The sequence below is a fragment of the Taudactylus pleione genome, unplaced genomic scaffold, assembly GCF_031769625.1.
Source record: "Taudactylus pleione unplaced genomic scaffold, aTauple2 ptg000314l, whole genome shotgun sequence".
Lineage (NCBI taxonomy): Eukaryota > Metazoa > Chordata > Amphibia > Anura > Myobatrachidae > Taudactylus > Taudactylus pleione.
In genome coordinates, this window is record NW_028284715.1 from 7,385,146 (window position 1) to 7,402,579 (window position 17,434).

Sequence of the window (17,434 nt, forward strand, 5' to 3'; positions counted from 1 at the left end):
AGTTAGGCTCTGGCACTGCACCCATGTCCATTTCCTCAGTGACTACATTGGTGATTACAGCAGTAGTGACAGTGTGTTACATATAGGTTATTGGTGCAGGGTGTGCGGTGTGAGACCACTGGATGTGTGCACCACATACCCTACACCCATTATAGAGAGGGGATGTAGTTAAAATGCCGGCGGATGGGATACCGGCTGCTGAAATACCGACGCCGGAATCCCGACTGGAAGAAAAAATGCAGAAAGTCCGGACAGAGGTAAGTAATGCAGTGACCCGCTCTGTCTACGGAGATGAAGGGGTTAGGTTTAGGCACCCCAGGGGGGAGATTAGGATTAGGCACCGACTGGGCAGGTTAGGGATAGGCTGCTGGGAGGGGGGATGCAGTCAGGAAGCCGACAGTCGAAATGCCGACTGCCAGCTTCCCGACTGTCTAATCCTGGCAAGCAACTAATGACAGGTGTGAAAATCCCGATGCCTGTCATTAGACCTACTCCGGGTGCTGGGTGCGGACAGCCACGGGGGGGTGGGTTAGGTTTTAAGGCTCCCGGGGGGAATTAGGGTTAGGCACTTAGGCTGCAGGGTAGGGGTGGTTAGGTTTTGGCACTTAGAGGGGGTTAGGGTTAGGCACTTGGGGGGAGGTTAGGGTTAGGCACCCCTAAAGGAGGGTTAGGGTTAGGGTAGGGAGTAAGGTTAGCGATACTTACCGAAATGAACGGTCGGGATCTTCACCCCTGCTGGGCTGCGGCCAGTGGTTTTACTTACTGGTTTCGGTTAGGGTTAGGCACCACTGGGGGGAAGTTTGGGTTAGGTACCCCCAGGAGGGTTAGGTTTAGAGTGCGGGAAGGGGTGGCGAGGGTTAGGCACTAGGGGGGAGGTTAGGATTAGGCACCACTAAGGGAGGGTTAGGGTGGAGGAGAGGGTTAGGGATAGCATACTTACCACCCTTGTCGGATCTTGACTGTGCGGGGTACCAGTGTCCGGATATGAACCGGTGGCTATTGAGCCGCTGGTATTTTATACCCATCCCATAGATAGACCCATGACTGATGAATAAGTAGCATTAGTGACTGAGATATTGTTTTGGGATACAAGCATTTAGGATTATGAATGGGAGTTTTCAAACAGGGCCATTAAGAGACTTTATGCCCTGGTACTAAAGGGGTGTGTGGTCCCCTATGAAAATGCTAAGGCCCTGGGTAAAAGGAAAGTGACTATAGCATCCATGCCAGATCCTCAGTCATCAGGAATATTGCTCCTAACACATTGTTCTGTTGTTTTATCTCACACAATGGCTGCAATCATATTATATAATTAGTGCAATCATTTGTTTCTCACAAACATAGTATAGAACAATAGTAGATCTTTAGGCTGCTCATTACACTGTGTAAGGATTCCTCAGTGATCTCTCCTATAACCAGAGCTTTATCTATCACAGGGAGCACTGAGTGGCAGGAGCAGAATGGTGATGATCACACACATCAGCCCTGCGGATGCTGCCTATGAAGACTCTCGCAGCGCACTCACCTACGGGAGCAAGGCCAAGCACATCAAAACACTGGTGAGCAGCCCCCAAGGGGTAATGGCATATTTATCTATGTCACTGGGTATAACTGTGGTGGAACAAGGGATTTATTATTAAATAAAACAAACATTAGGAACATTCAAAATCAGTTTTATTAGAAGATTGGTTGGAATGTGATCTTTTGCCTTCTATTAGAAATTCAGCTGCCAATTAAAATATGTTAAAAAGATATACTACAGGCTCAATCAGTCATAAAAGCTACATCTGTGGTATTACATGTCTGTGTGAGGACACGTAGGTTACCCATCCATAATCTCCTGTCTCCCTGCTTTCTCTGAGTGTGCCAGTGCCCAGTAACTAACTCTGTGCTGTTTACCCTTCCTCCTGCAGGTGGAGAGGAACCGTGTTTGTGCCCCCCACAAAATCCCTGAGGCTGCAAGAGAAGACAAAGTGCAGCTGAAAGACCCTTGTCCTCCTGGTATTCTTGTTTTTGTTAATGAAAAGATTGAGGGGTCTGTTTATCATAGTTGTGCACTAACAATCTGCATCACCTCTTATCTCAGCAATACAAATTGTAGTTGTGCCACAATTTACAGTGCTGGGATGGTTGTTAGATATGTACATATGCTGGTCTTTACAGTTGCAGGTTAGGCAAAGGAAGCGACTGAACCAGTTTCAATAGGAACAAACTAGGGGTTTACACTTCCAAACTATACTCCATTGACTAACTGAAGCAAAATATAGTAGTAACTGTACTATTTCTGTATTCTTTTCCATAGAGCCAGCCCATAAGGACCATAAGGACAAAGCCTCCAGTTCCAGTAACACTGGTCCTAAGAGACGCTCTGCGTACGTACTTTGTGCAGATATTACATGAACAATATGTAACACTATGATTTATGGATATAAATGTGAAATAATAAAAAATAATGTAATTTATAGATAAGAATAGATTATTATGAAGGATTTTTTTTTAGCTATCATTATTCAAATGTTAACCATATTACACACCATAATATCTAGCGATGGGTACATTATTATATTGTATTAACCTTAGCTATTGTTACATTCTCATGGAGTCCTTTAGGTGCATATGTGTCTGTTTTCTCTTTTTAGGGCTTCACTGCATAAATTGCCCCCTGTGGTCCCTATTCCAAGAGAACACCTGGCAGTACCTGAGGTCGTGGTCCCTATACCAAGAGAACACCTGGCAGTATCAGAGGTTGTGGTCCCTATGCCAAGAGAACACCTAGCAGTACCGGAGGTCATGGACCCTATGCAAAGAGAACACCTGGCAGTCCTGGAGGATGTGGTCCCTATGCCAAGAAAACACCTGGCAGTACCTGAGGCCATGGACCCTATGCCAAGAGACCACCTAGCAGTGCTGGAGGATGTGGTCCCGATGCCAAGAAGACATCTGGCAGTACCTCAGGCCGTGGTCCCGATGCCAAGAAAACACCTGGCAGTACCTGAGGCCGTGGTCCTGATGCCAAGAAAACATCTGGCAGTACCTGAGGCCGTGGTCCCGATGCCAAGAAAACACCTGGCAGTACCTGAGGCCGTGGTCCCTATGCCAAAAAAACACCTGGCAGTACCTGAGGCCATGGTCCATAAGCCAAGAAAGCACCTGGCAGTACCTGAGGTAAGTGCTTTCAGTGTTATTGTGGCTACTTACACTTTCCTTATGTCCTAGTATTTATAGATCTTTGTCATACCAATGTAATGCTTATTACACTGACATTTAAATCTTATATTACTCCTTAAGTGTCACAATTTCTACACAATATGGAAAAAGGAAACATAGGTTTCTTGTAATACAAATTGCCTTGCAGAAACATAGTCCATTTTAATTGTAAATTAAATAAAGATAATTGGTAGTGGACAGGTCCATAAGATAAGCTAAATATATATAACTAAGAAATGTGAATAAAGTCATGAAAAACCTCCAGATAAAACTAGTAAAACAGATATATTGCAATTATATATATAACATATCTAGTCATTTATTATATTTTAGAATAAAGCTATTCTTGTAATAAAATATGACCAATTATTTATTTTTAATTTATACTGCCCTTGATGATGAGAGTAGTTACCCTTCCCACCTTCACCCCATATTCTTACCCTCTTCCTGTCACATGTATCAAACCGTGGAGACATAAATAGGAGAGAGATAAAGCACCAAACAATCAGATTCTAAAAAATTGCAAACACAGCCTGTAACATGACAGTTATAAGCTGATTGGTTGGTACTTTATCTCTCTCCAAGGCTTGATACATATTACTCATAATGCCAGTGTCAGTGACTCTCTGCTGTCCACCCTTCCTCCTGCAGGTGATGGCGCACCATGTGAGTTTGGCCCACAAGATCCCTGAGGGCGCCAGAAAAATCAATATTCAGCTGAGACTTCTGGCAGTACCTGAGGTTGTGGTCCCTAAGCCAAGAAAACACCTGGCAGCACCTGAGGCCATGGTTCCTATGCCTAGAAAACACCTGACAGTACCTGAGGTAAGTGCTTTCAGCATGGGATTTTTTAGAGAGGAGGAGACCCGTGTGTGGTCTCTGTCCTGGCCCCCTCCTCTCTCTGCGGTGGCCAGCACCACTCAGCACTGCACCTGTATATCCCGGGCACTAGAGTGTGCGCAGGTCACTGGAAAAATGTTGAGCCCACCATTTTCCCCATGATTCCCCTAGTGCGCATGCATAAAATGCCAGAAAAATAGCTGTGGTGGCCATTTTTCAGGTGTTTTGGCCAGCTGTACAGCAGTGACGCGAGACTTCTGAGGGGTAAGTATTAAAGCATATGGCTGCAGGGTGTGAAACTGTGATTGTTTAAGCTTTATCATTATATACTCTTTGTTCCACCTCTTTGGGGAATACCCCACCATTGTATCCTGGTCATTATTGTTACTACTCCTTATTCTCCTGTCTCTGTGTGTACTCTGAGTGTGCCAGTGTCAGTGACACTCTGCTGTCCACCCTTCCTCCTGCAGGTGATGGCGCACCATGTGAGTCTGGCCCACAAGATCCCTGAGGGCGCCAGAAAAATCAATGTTCAGCTGAGACTCCTGGCAGTACCTGAGGCTGTGATCCCTAAGCCAATAAAACACCTGGCAGTACCTGAGGCCGTGGTTCCTATGCCTACAAAACACCTGGCAGTACCTGAGGTTGTGGTTCCTAAGACAAAAAAACACCTGGCAGTACCTGAGGCCATGGTTCCTATGCCTAGAAATCACCTGGTAGTACCTAAGGCCATGGTTCCTATGCCTAGAAAACACCTGGCAGTACCTGAGGTAAGTGCTTTCAGTAGGGGCATTGCTAGAGAGGAGGGGGCCCATGTGTGGACTCTGTCCGGGCCCCCTCCTCTCTCTTCGGTGGCCAGCAGTGCTCAGCACTGCACCTGCAGACTCTGGGCCTAATTCAGACACGCTCGCGAGCACTGAGCGCTCACAAGTGGGTCGATGTTAGGCCAGTGCGCACATGCACGACGGAGGCGGCTCCGTCGTGCGCATGCGCGAGACCCGGATAGCGACGGGCAAGCTGTCGCTATGGGTCTCGCTACAAAGGGGGCATGCTGTCAATGGTGAGTGACAGCACGCCCCCTTTGGTTGGCGTGCCAGGAGCGTGGCTGGCCAGATGGAGGCATTCCCATGGGAACGCCTACCATCTGGGGCCGGCCCCACTGACATCACAAGTGATGTCAGTGGGAGTGCTTTCGGCTCTGATAGAGCCGAAAGCATTCCAGGGCTTGCGGCAACAAGACCCTACCACAAGGGTCTCGTCGCAAGCCCGATGGTCGCGATGGTCTTGACCATCGCGACCATCTTTTTGGCCACTCGCTATAGCTGTGGGTGGTCACCCACAGCTATGTGAGCAGCCAAGAGGCCGCTCTAATATTCAGAGGGACGGCCCTGATTCAGCGCGAGCGCTCTGTCAGAGCATCCGGCTCTGAATCAGGGCCTCTGGGCTCTAGAGTGTGCGCAGTTCACTGGAAATTGTTGCGCCCGCCATATTTCCCTTAGTGCGCATGCATAAAATAGTAAATGGAAAGTACACAATACTGCGCTTATGGATTGACAGCTGCTCATTTAATTCTGGTATAAATTGTTAATGTTTATGAGCGCTATAAAGAAGTTAAATGAAATAAATAAATTAGTGGCACCTGTAAAGAAAAGTAGTTTGTTAAATCACAGTGTTTATAGCTCCTTTATGAGGATGTTTAAGGTGAGGTCCGATTTGACACGTTTGTAATGCCGCACTGTATAAGTCCAAAAACTGTCCCTACCTTGCCCTCATATAGATGGTTGCAGCGGGACAATGCCTTCAGGTGTTTGGTATCCGGCAGCAAGCTCACCCTCGTGGGAAGCCGCTCACACTACCCGCACTGTCCCGCTGACGTCATCCATAGCTGCCGCACACGGCCAGATGCCGGCAGCACGTGGAGAGAGAGCCAAGGCCAGGCTGCTCTCCACCAATGTAACACCACAACCCGGACCTGTACCGCTGCAACCATCTATATGGGGGCAAGGTAGGGACAGTTTTTGGACTTATACAGTGCGGCATTACAAACGTGTCAAACAGGACCTCACCTTAAACATCCTCATAAAGGAGCTATAAACACTGTGTTTTAACAAACTACTTTTCTTTACAGGTGCCACTAATTTATTTATTTCATTTAACTTCTTTATAGCGCTCATAAACATTAACAACCATGCATAAAACGCCAGAAAAATAGCCGTGGCCATTTTTCAGGTGTTTTGTCCAGTGCTACAGCCTGATGTGGGACTTCGGAGGGGTAAGTATTAAAGCATATGGGTGCAGGGTGTGAAACTGTGATTGTGCAAACTTTATCATTATATACTCTTTGTTCCACCTCTTTGGGGAATACTCCACCATTGTATCCTGGTCATTCTTGTTACTACTCCATATTATCTTGTCTCCCTGTGTACTCTGAGTTTGCCAGTGTCAGTGACTCTCTGCTGTCCACCCTTCCTCCTGTCTCATATGTATATACATATATTCTCCTGTCTCCTTGTGTACTCTGAGTTTGCCAGTGTCAGTGACTCTCTGCTGTCCACCCTTCCTCCTGTCTCATATGTATATACATATATTCTCCTGTCTCCCTGTGTACTCTGAATGTGCCAGTATCAGTGACTCTCTGCTGTCCACCCTTCCTCCTGCAGGTGATGGCGCACCATGTGAGTCTGGCCCACAAGATCCCCGAGGGCACCAGAAAAATCAATGCTCAGCTGAGACTCGTCCTCCAGGTATTCTTGTACCGTGCAATTAATAGTTAGAGGGTTCTGTTTATCATAGTTGTGGACTAACAATCTGCATCACGGCTTATTGCAGCAATACAAATTGTAGTTGCCCCAAAAGTTAGCATGCTTGGACGGTTGGGAGGTGTGTACATATGCTGGTCTTTACAGTTATCCAATATTTTATCTATGGTACATTTTGTGACCATAAAAATAAAAAACCTTCAGTGGTTAATAGAAAATATATTTTCAAAAAAGTAAAAAAAAAGCTGCCTTGGGGTATGCTGTAATGGAATAGTGTCTATTGCACAGGACTAGATTGCAGATTAGGCAAAGGAAGTGACTGACCTGGGAACAAAAGGAATTCATAGTGGTTTATACTTACAAACTGTAATCCATTGACTAACTGATGCAAAACATATACCAGACACAATAGTAACTGTACTATTTCTGTATTCTTTTCCATAGGACCGGACTGGAAGGACAACATGCTCAGTTCCAGGGACATTGTGCTTATGAGATGCATGTATGTACTTTGTGCAGATATCACATGAACAATATGTAACAATGTGATTTATGGCTAGAAATTTAACATAATGACAAATAGTGTAATTTATAGATACGAATAGAATATTTTAGCTAATTCTATTTAAATGTTAATCATATACCATTATATATAGTTATGGATCCCATTCATATACTAATCTTACCTATTTTTGCATCTCAGTAACATATAGCATATTACATTTTACTTAAAATGTCACTGTAATATGTTTATTTTCTGTATAATTTTATAGAATAACTGATGAGTATAAAATGAGAAGGACAATGTCTCACTGAAGTGAATCAGCCTAGGAAGGTTATATAATTGATGTTCTCATGGAGTCATTTAGGTACAATGGGGTCTGTTTTCTTTTTTTAGGGGTGAGCTGCATAAATTGCCCCCCGTGGTCCCTATGCCAAGAAAATACCTGGCAATACCTAAGGTAAGTGCTTTCAGTGTTATTGTGGCTACTTATTTTTTCCTAATGTCCTAGTATTTATACATCCCTTTGTCATAACAATGTAATTTATTTTTTTTAATCGTAGTCTTTATTGGTTTTTCAGAAAAAGAACATGGGGTACAAAAAAGGGGAAAAGGTAAACAATAAGGGTGGGGGTACAGGCACAAGATATAATGATATAAACCATGAGCGCCATTAGTCACAACCAGAATAAAAATAAATAATAATTTAAAAAAAAAATGATGGCTTGGCATTATTACTATACAGGGCAATCAAAAGGCGAGGAATTGAGGACAGGGGAGCTCGACACCTCTAGCATCCTTTAGGTCAGGAACCCTCTGTAGAATACACAATTTGGACAAAGGAAAAATAAGTTTATTGTAATGGAAATGACCTTGCAGGAACATAGTTCATTATAATTGTAAATTAAATATTGTAAATTAAATAAAAATAATAAAACTAAGAAATGTGAACATAAGCATAAAGATCCTCCAGATAAACCTGTAAAAATGGATAAATTCCAATAATATATAATATATCTAGTCGTTCATTATCATTTGTGAGAATTAAGCCATTCTTGTAGTAAAATATGCTCTTTTATATCTATATAATTAATATTGCCCTTGTTACCCTTCCTACCTCCTCCCCATATACTATTACTACCCTCTTCATATCACCTCCTATGTGCCAACACTTAAATTTTTCCCTTTTCAATATAAGCTTTCACGAGCAGGGCCCTCTTTGTTTTTGACTAATTTACTAAAAAGAGTTCATTCTGGTGAATACTAGGCAGGATGGAATCCTTTCTGGTAAAAAAAAAAAACCAGACCTACGATATATATATGTAAAATACATATAAATTTCTGGTCCACTCCTCAACAGTTAAGTCTCCCACATGCCTCACTGATAAAACTCTGTGCAGCGAGAGTTGAAGGGAGGCCCCACGCCCCTCACAGCTCTCACTGGCTGCATGATGCCCAGACACGGCCCTTTTATTTAAAACATTTCAGTCATATATATATATATATATATACACACACACATATATATATATGTGTATGTACTGTATGTATGTGTGTATATAAATATATGAGTATATATATATATTTATATATATATATATATATATATATATATATATAAAAGGAGATCTTAGTGTATGAATAAAAATTCTTCAGTACACGCAGGTGTAGTTATATAATATGTAAATGAGCACACCATATCCACATTGGGGTTTAAGAGACGTTTTATAGAGCAGGGTCTATTAGGGATAGTGTCCCAAATACTCATGAGAACCTCCAGATGTACTGATGAGCTCACTAGTCCTCAGTCCTGTTCTCTTGTCATCTCAGCAAAGCAAAAAATATGTTCTCAATTTTGAAAAAAAAAATTCTGTGTTCAAACAAGTTATCCCAAGGTGGAGATGATCTGCATATATAAGGAATCCAATCCGGTGACCTGTATACTAAGTAACCCCAATCTGGTTGCTAGCATATAAAGCAGATACTCAATTATGTATCTGTTGTATAAAACAGTTCCATAATCTGATGGCTAGTGTATAGCCATCATTAGTGTATAGTTACTAGTGTATAGCCATCATTAGTGTATAGTGGCTAGTGTATAGCCATCATTAGTGTATAGTTACTAGTGTATAGCCATCATTAGTGTATAGTGGCTAGTGTATAGCCATCATTAGTGTATAGTTACTAGTGTATAGCCATCATTAGTGTACAGTGGCTAGTGTATAGCCATCATTAGTGTATAGTGGCTAGTTTATAGCCATCATTAGTGTATAGTGGCTAGTGTATAGCCATCATTAGTGTATAGTGGCTAGTGTATAACCATCATTAGTGTATAGTGGCTAGTGTAGGATTGGATGACAAATTAAAATTATTTTCCTGTGGATCCCTTATACTGTATAACACAATCCCATTGGATTAAACTTTGTAAATAAATTATTTTTTTCCGTAAGAATTCTTTGGGGAATTGTATTCTGAGTACAATTTCCTTGTCATTGCTGTTATTTTTAGAGTATTCTCACTATTGTTAAAACATAAATGATTAATTCTTCCTATGAATTGATGATCTGAAACTTTAATTTAACTCCCTTTAGATCAAGACTACAGCTCGTTGTAGCGCACGTTCTGTCATCCATCTGGAATGTGACCCTAGAAGGTGATGAAAAGATCCACTTTGGCCGAGGCTGTCACCTTGCTGCATTGTCAGCTAACACCATCGGCCACCTATTAAATAAACATCTTACCAATTACATAAACATCATTTGTGATTTTACTGGATTCAATTCATTACATTTCACAATTGAATTTTAGTGTATCCTTATTTTATTGTATTCTTCTCATAAGGTTTATGTTAGGGCAGTACCCATAGAGAGATGACAAGACCTTTAGAACTTGAGGTCTTCACCCTTAGCAAGATGCCTTTCCCTTAAAGCAAGATGTGCTTAAGCCCTGGGAATCGTACGGTCTACATTTCCCACCCAACAAACACAATTTATAGTAGGTTTTTGGATTGTGGGAGGAAGACGAGGCACCTGGAGGAAACTACACAAACATAGGGAGAACATATAAACCACACACACATATAGAGCCCTTGTCAAAGTATAACCCATGACCCCAGCACTGTGAGGCAGTACTGCTAACCACTGTATATTTATAAGAAGGCAGTTAATTTACCAGTAACAACTAACAAGTAACATCAAAGATACACTGGTTCCTGGTAACTACACAGACTGAATTAGCATTAATATGGACTGTGTACAGGACCAGCACTACTATTAGGCAGCTGCCTAGGTCGCCAGCACCTGAGGGGATGGCACTGAGGCTACCAGCACAATAATAAGGATGTCTCTGTTGTCCTTATTTTACTGAACACTGGTGGCAGCCACAGTTTGCATAAGCCGTGGCCAACACCCCTGTACTTGTCACTGGCCCCCTTTCCTCAGTCCCGGCATGATGGCTGCTTCCTTTCCTGAGCCAACATCCACCGATATACTGTTGTCTTTTTCTCCCTTCTCCTTCCCCCTCATAAGGCTCTGCCCCCTCCCTCTAAGACACCACCCAGTTCAGCTCCTGTGCCTAGCTGATTACGCCACAGAAGAGCGCAAAGACTCTGGCACCGTGCCAACATCTTTGCTAGCTCCTGTGTGGTGCCATCTTTCTGTATACATCACTAACAAGACTAAGACTCCACGAAAGAAGCATAGGAAGCTGGCACACCGTGCACCATGCAGAAGGCACAGTGGTTAGTCCTAGATGGACCCGTGTGCACCGCACACTTTGCATCCATGACAGATACGCCACTTCAGGTCCCCCTGTTTTTAAGTGTCCATAGTCTTAACCCAGCTCTGGTCAGCACCATGTGTGGGTCATAGTCACACCCTGCTGTGAATACTAGGGCCTTCTGAAGAAGCTGCGCACCCTCTAAGTGTCAGGGTGTGTTGATAGGGCGTAGATACAATATTTTGTTATGGGCGACAGAACCACCCTCTTCTTGGTGCATGGAATAAACTCTCTCAAATATCTGTTCTCAAATTATGTTTGAGCTTTTAGCATCTCCCCAGTTTATTAATTACATGAGGGGTCTAGTTCTTCTTTTGTGGATTTCCAATGATAAACCTGTCTATTTAGATTTAGATCATCTGTTAAAGTGACTCTGGCCCTGATTTAGCAGTCACACATGTGCACTGCTGAACGCAGATTACCGATTATCTGGAATCTGCACGTGCGCAAAATCCATTCTGCAAGTGTGCAGAATGGGTCCTGCTAAGATGCACGCAAGCCCTTAAATGCCTCTGCCTGATTGACAGGCAGAGGCATTTAAGGGGTGGTGCGGGGGCAGGGGCAGCCGGCATTCCTGGAAATGGGGCTTGTCTGCCCCATTTTCCGGAAGTGGCCAGCCCAGGGACTGCGTGAACGTACACAGTCTGCTGTGTTCGAAAGCTGGCAAGACTGAGTAAGCTAAGGCTTACTCAGCTGGCCGGCCACCTGAAAAAAAATACCTCAGACACTTACCTGCAGCCAGGGGTCCTCTGATCGGTGATCTCTCTCCTCCAGTCCGCCCTGTCACTGGGGCTCCTGCACTGTGACCCTGGTTAGCTGTGATGTAAACCGGAATCTTAGTTTACAGCACAGCTAACCTGGGTCACAGACCAGGAGATCAGCTGACCGCAGGAGAGAGCTCACTGACCACCCAGGTAAATGTCAGTTGGAGGAGAAGGGGTCGCCAAGTTGGGTAATGGGGGTAGCACCCACTGGGGTTGAGGAGGGGCGGGCGTGGGTTTGTAGCATGCATGGAGGCACTGTCACTGTATTTTGTGTGAAAAATTCAGTGAACAGTGGGCCTGATTCAATCATAGACATATAATTTGTTTCTTAAGTTAGGAATTATTTATTATCACTAAAAAATAAACATAATGTCAACAAATTAAGAGTTCACAAACAAACACAATAAATGATGATAATAATAATAATAATAATAATAATAATAATAATAATACAGGAGAAAAAAAGGGACAATTTCAGATTTGGAAGGGGTACACACTTGCAGATGTGTGACAACTGTGGCATTGCCAAATGTCCTTACTTCACTTCCTCCATAAACAAAATCACTTCCAAATGTGTCTGCCACAGCTTAAACACACAAATCATATAATGGCAACATAAAAGTTCTAAGTATTAGTAGAATGGATATGCATTACAGAGCTAACAACCAGATTTAAGAGTCGGCAAAAGTTTACAAAGCTCATGGAAAGATCTGGTTTGATATTTGCAACAAAAATCATTCTGGGCATTGATGCTACGCAGCCGACTAAAGTGAAGAAAAATCCCGGATCCGGGTGGACCTTTGTGTACCCTGGCCATAGCTGGTTCCTGCCAGGGCAGGGCACTGGTCCACCTCCTTCAAGCACTCACTTGGGCCAGGAAGTCGATCTTTTGTCTCCCTGAGATCATGTTTGATTTCCCTACAGGTGCATACACACAGGACGATGTACAGCAATAACAATATCGCTGTATGATCTCCCTGCACCTTCCTAGAGTGTTGGATGATCAATATCGATCATCCAGCACACCACCAACCCCGCAATGATGGGCCAGCGACCCGCGGTCCTCAATTGCGGGTCCCATGTAGGTTGGCCTGCATGCACGGGCGATAGATGATATCGCTGTCATCCATATGAGCCCGTGCATCGCAGATCATTGCGGGGTTGGAAGGGGCCAAAAAAATGCACGATATGAATGATATTGATATAATCGATATAGTTATTGTTCATATTGTGCATTTTAAACAGAGGTTTGCTCCCCAATGCTGGTCTGGATTGTTTTGTGCATGTCCGCAATGGCTGCAGTCTGTCGGTCCACTGCCACCCTAAGCCCATCGATGACTTGGGCAAGGGTGGCAGTGGTGGATGGGGGTGACACAGATGATGGAGGTTGTGCCCCCCATCCAAATGCAGCCTTTCAGACTCAACATCTCCTAAAAAAAAAAACTTACCAGACACAGCATGTGGTGCATATTTGGCAGGCAATACCAGATATAATAGGTCTGCATCTGCCAACAACCTCCGTTCCAAGGTAACCAAAAGTTTGAAATCCTTTCGGTTCAATTCCAAGATCTCAGGGAGGGGACCCCCTGGCCCTTTTTGGTGCTTGATCCGGGATTTTATCTTTGTCCGAAGTTGGCTGCGAAGGTCACTTCATCTTAAAGGTGTTTTTTTTTGGAGAAAAATTAAAATAATTTTCTTTGTATGTTAAAAGTTGACTGTTTAACATTTATAACAACATATTTTTTTATTATAATAAAATTAGGAACAAAAACTTATTTTTTAAATTTACAGGTATGAGACTATTTGTTTTCTTTTTGTTTTTTTGGGTGTTATATTGTTGTTTAAAAATTCTTACTTCTATGAAGCCCTGTACAATTTACCCCCTGCTTCCGACCCACTTGTTCATATACAGGAGTGTCAGGACTATTTAGACTCTTGTAACCTGCCGCTAATCGATTTAGCGTCTTGTCAAATGCTTAATGACGATATCTCGCTAGGCGAATTAGAAACCGCTATTAAATCTCAAAAACCTTCTAAAGCCCCAGGGCTGGACGGGTTTCCAATGGCATACTATAAATCATTTGCCCCCCAACTTAAGCCCCACATGATTCATTTATTCAACAAAATTATGCACGGAGCCCCATTTCTCTCTGAAACTACGGCTTCCCGGATTATAGTCATCCCGAAACCAGAAAAGGATCCTTCCCTCTGCGCTAATTAGAGGCCTATATCCTTACTAAACACTGACCTTAAACATTTTGCCAAAATTCGGACTAACAGATTGAATGGCATTTTGGCCTCTTGTGGATCCTGACCAGGTGGGTTTTGTTCCGTGTCGACAGGCCTCGGACGACACAAGAAGGACAATTGACATAATTCATCATATCAACTCTACAAAACTTTCCTCGGTTGTCCTGGCCCTCGACGCGGAAAAGGCATTTGATCGCATTTCTTGGCCTTTTCTATTTTCAACGCTTTCTTCATTTGGCTTTCAGGGTAATTTTCTGTCTGCAATCAAGGCTTTATATTCTAACCCTTCATCAGCGGTTATGACTAACGGCCTCTGCTCCCCAAGGTTTACTCTGTCTAACAGCACACGGCAAGGTTGCCCACTCTCGCCATCCATATTTGCTCTATGTATTGAGCCACTGGCGGCACGCATTAGGGCAAATTTGAACATTGGAGGGATCACAATAGGGCACAATCAATACAAACTGTCATTATTCGTGGATAATGTTCTTCTAATTCTGTCTAATCCATTAGTATCTCTTCCCAATCTCCTAACGATACTGCATTAGAACCTCTATACACTCCTTCCTATACCTTCTAATATCCTGCCTATACCTTCTAATATCCTGCCTATACCTTCTAAGGATGACGCTAATTTGCATACGCAATCATACAGTAAATAAAGACTTAAGACCTGGAATCTGTGGTTCCAAAGCACAAAGTATTATTCAAGTAAAAGTACAGTCAGTTACACGCTATTGATCCAGACACAATTCGGCGCAAAGGAATTATACAGACCCAAGTACAGTATACATACGCTTTGCTTCCGGACCAGATGTTAGGCATCAACAAGAAACCCCTTTGTCAATCAGCATTCAGCACGAAGACTAAAACCCAGTGTTGGATCACACATATTTATACCCCCCAGGGATAGACAAAACAATAGAGAAGTTTGTTGCTGATGCCATTGGTTCCCAAGGGGGATACATCTGTTACAGAGTGTTTAACAGGATGATTCAAATAGACCCAACCCAGCCTCTAACAACTGGGGGACTCTGGGTTCCCGCCTCATGCAACATCCTAACAGTTGTTCATACTATATACATTTTGTCATTGTATGGTACCCTCTTGGGTTACAAAGTAAATCACTCAAAATCGGAAGCCCTGGCTTTAAATGTTCCCCTCCGAATTCAAGCAACTTTGACTTCCAAATTCCAATTCCTTTGGAGACCCTTATCCATAAGATATTTAGGAGTGTCTATTACTAAAACTTATTCTTCCCTTTACAAAATAAATTATGTTCCTATGATTAAGACACTTACACAAGACCTAGATAGGTGGACTAATATGTATATTTTGTGGATAGGTAGGATTAATACAAACAAGATGAACTTCCTCCCTCGTTTGTTGTATTTATTCCAAACCCTTCCAGTAGCCATTCCGTGTTCGGCACTTGCTTCCCTGCAGAAGCTATGTAACAAGTTTATATGGGCTGGACATAAGCCCCGTACTTGTAGGTCTATCCTAGCTAAGAATATAGTCTCGGGTGGTCTAGGGCTCCCCATTTTGCAAAATTATTACTCAGCATGTCAACTCAAACATATTGTATCGTGGCATTCTGCAACAGGGATTAAGAAATGGGTTGACATAGAAAACTCCTTAACTCAGGGAGGATTGGTTAGCTCACTGGTATGGTTCCTGGATCATGCAGACCAGCCTCGGCCTTTTCGGTTCCATCAGTATATTTTACTATCCGATTATGGGATAGACTCCGCATCTCTTGTGAATTAACTTCCCACCCGTCGCCCCTGACCCCGATTTGGAATCATCCTTTGTTTACCCCGGGCTGTGACAATAATTTTGCTGCTTTGTGGCATCATAGTGGCATTGAACGATTCATCCACATTAAAGGGTCACTTACTCCTTCCAATTTCTCAGATTTCCAGGGTCGCTATGGCCTGCCCTCCTCATGTCACTTTCAGTATCTTCAAATTTGTAGGGTGTCACCAGACACAGCAAGTCCCGAAAGGTGACATCATCCATACTTAGAAAATTGTGAAAGTCATCCGGGTTGTTCTCTCAGATTTCGGCAAGCAGTGACATGTGCAAGAGAGAATTCCCCTGAAGCAGCCACTCCTTGGTCCATCCTCTCACAAAAGATGGCGTGGATATGAAACACCGGGACCCACCGGGGATCTCCCCTAATCCCCGGCGGCCCAGTCCGAGCCTGGGTGCAAGAGAGAGGGATGGAATGAGTGGAAGAAGGTGGGGGTAGGGAGGGGTGGAATGAGTGGAAGAGGGTGCAGGGTAGGTAGGGGTGGAATGAGTAGAAGAGGGTGCAGGGTAGGGAGGGGTGGAATGAGTGGAAGAAGGTGCAGGGGAGGGATTGGTGGAATGAGTGGAAGAGGGTGCAGGGGAGGGGTGGGTGGAAAGAGTGGCAGAGGGTGCAGGGTAGGTAGGGGAGGAATGCGTGAAAGAGGGTGCAGGGGAGGGAGGGGAGGAATGAGTAAAAGAGGGTGCAGGGGAGGGAGGGGTGGAATGAGTGGAAGAGGGTGCAGGGTAGGGAGGGGAGGAATGAGTGGAAGAGGGTGCAGGGGAGGGAGGAGAGGAATGAGTAGAAAGGATGCAGGGGAGGGAGGGGTGGAATGAGTGGAAGAGGGTGCAGGGGAGGGAGGGGTGGAAAGAGTGGAAGAGGGTGCAGGGGAGGGAGGGGAGGAATGAGTGGAAGAGACCACATTGGGAAGACCAAAAGCCACCGCCGTTACCTGCCCTTATAGCAAAGATTAACTTTATTGCCTCTATGGAGTATATTACCAGTTTACAAAATATTGGGGTGGCAAAGTTTCAAGCGATTTGGTCTCCTTGGTTCCATTCGCAGTCTCTCAATATTCCAGGTCTCCGCTGACCTCTCTATCTCTTCCCACACTACCAGATTTTTTTTTCTTTTCTTTCTTTTCTATTATATTTCTAATTTTGTTAAGAAATATGTTAATATTTTTGTACAAGCTAGTATATGATTATATTATAATTATTTTTTATACTAATATGTTTGGAAGTTTGAAATTATTTCCTATATTTAAGTATTCCAATTTGGATATGTACTTTGGATGTTCTCCACTTATATTAATGTTTTATTTCGTATTTTTGGCTGTTGTTCGACTTATCTCAAAAAAATAAAAAATCTTTGTTTTCAAAAAAAATTCTTACCTCTTCTGCAGGTATATAATCCTGGAAGTGCCCAGAATTTATTTTATTGCAAATTTCAAGCCAGATCTGTCCATGAGCTATAGTATAAGTGGAACATTGGTCCCACTATAAAATCTGGTAATTGCCTCTTGTATAAACATATTAGTTAC